The sequence below is a fragment of the Drosophila grimshawi genome, unplaced genomic scaffold, assembly GCF_018153295.1.
Source record: "Drosophila grimshawi isolate 15287-2541.00 unplaced genomic scaffold, ASM1815329v1 contig_311, whole genome shotgun sequence".
Classification (NCBI taxonomy): Eukaryota; Metazoa; Arthropoda; class Insecta; order Diptera; family Drosophilidae; genus Drosophila; species Drosophila grimshawi.
In genome coordinates, this window is record NW_025063098.1 from 23,025,790 (window position 1) to 23,028,447 (window position 2,658).

Consider the following 2,658-nt stretch of genomic DNA (forward strand, 5'->3'; position numbering starts at 1 on the left):
CTGCAATGAATGTCTTCTCATAGTACCTACCACAGTAGAATTGCCCAAGTGTAGCTTAAAATGATTAAATTGATATACATACGTGGTACATGTAGTATTGCATAACTTACTCGTATGACTAACATATCCACTGGGTCTATTAGCCACTGTACTTTTAGTCTCTAAACAATATGTAGAAAGTGTGACTTAAAGTCTCATCAAAACAAAGCTGTTACATATTATATTTGAGCACGTCGCGATTTTGAGCGCATTAGTTAATTGTTGTAGTATAGTTAGCGCTCAAATACTATAAAAATAATAAATATTTACCTGCTAAGTTATAAGTTCTAACCGGCAAACAACTGTCGATACCACATACACAAACATATTAAAACAATATTGGCATTCAGTTTTCTAATTAGTTTCAAGCCAGTCTTTTGTTAGTTAATGTTTTTACACATACATATCTCTAAATATTATTGTTTCTAATAACTATTTGTTAATTTACTTATATAATGTTTATCCTTGCATTTAGAGACTAAAGTGATATTTAAACTTAAATATTTGTTCGTCTAGTTATGCCAATTTGTTTATTAGCAAGTTATGCATTGATAATTTATATATTGGTTTCAAATGCCCAGACAATCTAATCCAAACACACTTTAACTTTGCATTTAGTTGCATTATGAACAAAAATATGAAATATTATATAAATTAATTTCTTTTGTTTCGGTTCGTTGTCTAACTTTCAGTTTGGACTGCTTGTCGCTTAAGTAGAAGCCAAACAAAGCAATTATTTACACTGTGAACCTTATCAAGCGTTCCCAAGTTCACTTTGCTTGCTTTTTAAATTTCAAATCGTTGCTAGTACATATTGTATATATACCTATATGTATACATAATACATATATTTGTCTAAACTAAGTATGTGCATAAAATACGCAGTGTTTTGCAAATCACAGTCATTATCTGAAGCTTCAGCTTAAGGGCTCAATCCAATAGATAAATTAGCCTCTCCCGCCTGTCTTTGTATCTGTGTATACTCTGTCAATATTTATTTTATTTAACTTTGACAGTTTGATTAAGCCAAGAGGCGTAAGCGAAACGTGTTCAACCAATGAACAATTAAATCGAAACCCGACCAAATGTTGGCCACAAAATCAGTGTGAAACTCGCATTAAGTATCACAAATTGAATTAAATTCTCATGGGAAACAGTTGACCTTTTATTTCACATTATACTATTATCAATATTAAGTTTCATTAAAAAGACTCTCATTAGAAGCCAGAATACGTATATAATATTTATTTGCACTAATTGCAAACGCGTGGCATTTAGAGTATTATATTTGATAAGAATTTATACTTTTCAAGTGCGATTAAATGATTTGTCGAGCTTGCCACTATTGATAGATAGCATTTGTATAGCCCAAAGCGTATTTATATTGTTTTCTATTATTATACAATCACCCATTTAGAGTAAAATCAGTAAATAATAGAATTCAAGAGGGTGTGCGATTAAAACGTAGCCTGTTTATAGTAAATGCCCTATTTTTGTTTGATGACAATATAAATAAGAAAGAGCATTAATCGCTTACCACAGTTGCTTAAGTGCAAATTTTTGTATGCGTATCTCCAAATGAGAGTCCCTCTGAATTTGGAACAGATTGAGGGTTTTCCGTGTTTTCATTCTATACAATATAATTTATCACTCATATACAAAATTAATGAAGAAAGTCGGAAAACTCATAGCACGACGGTAATCTACTCAGATAGTTCAGGTTGGTAGCTTCAAGTTATATATATATATACAGATACTGACTGTTGCCGATTGCGTGGAATATTTAAAAGACAGTAAAGTATTCGCACCATACTTAGCTATTGATAAAATCAGCTGGCTAAGAATAATAACTACAGCAACAACAACAACAACAACTGTATCAAGCAGGTTCTTATTGTTAGTTGGCATGTTAACTGACAGTGCCGGGCATGTGACTCTCAGTTATAATAAATGGAATATTTTGCGCAAATATAAGGGTAAATAATTAAGTTATGGCCGTTTGCTAAAGCACACAGACATACAGTAAATTGATCACAGTTATGGGCAAAAATGTGTCGCCAGATACGCATTGTAATTCATGATCATGATGATAATGTGAAAGTCAGTGCTAATATTTTGCCTGCGACTATATAAACATTTAAATGACTGATTAATTTCGATTCATTTCTCTATAGTACCGATTATGTTAATCTCTAAATATAGGTTAATGTAACGCTGTAGCAATAGTTATGTATATTGTTGTATATACTACTTATACTATTTATAAGTGAGTACGTAGCATTCGTGTATGTGTTGTTATTAGTATCGATCACCATTTAACATGCATCATACGGCATCAACAACTAAAACAAAGCCAAATAATCGTAAATGTCCAAAAAAATAAAATTAAACTACATAGATTATTGACAGTGTAATTAAATTACTAAATACAAAAGTAAACTATGCGTGGAATAGCAAATAATTGTTAAATGTGTTTTGTGTGCATAGTTGACAAACAAACAAATAAAAAGCAAATAAACGAAATGTGAAATAAATAAATGACTCGTAATAAAAGTATTATTGAATCGTTGACAGATTGCAAAAGTTGAAAGAAAAAAACACATACTGAACTTAGCTCTG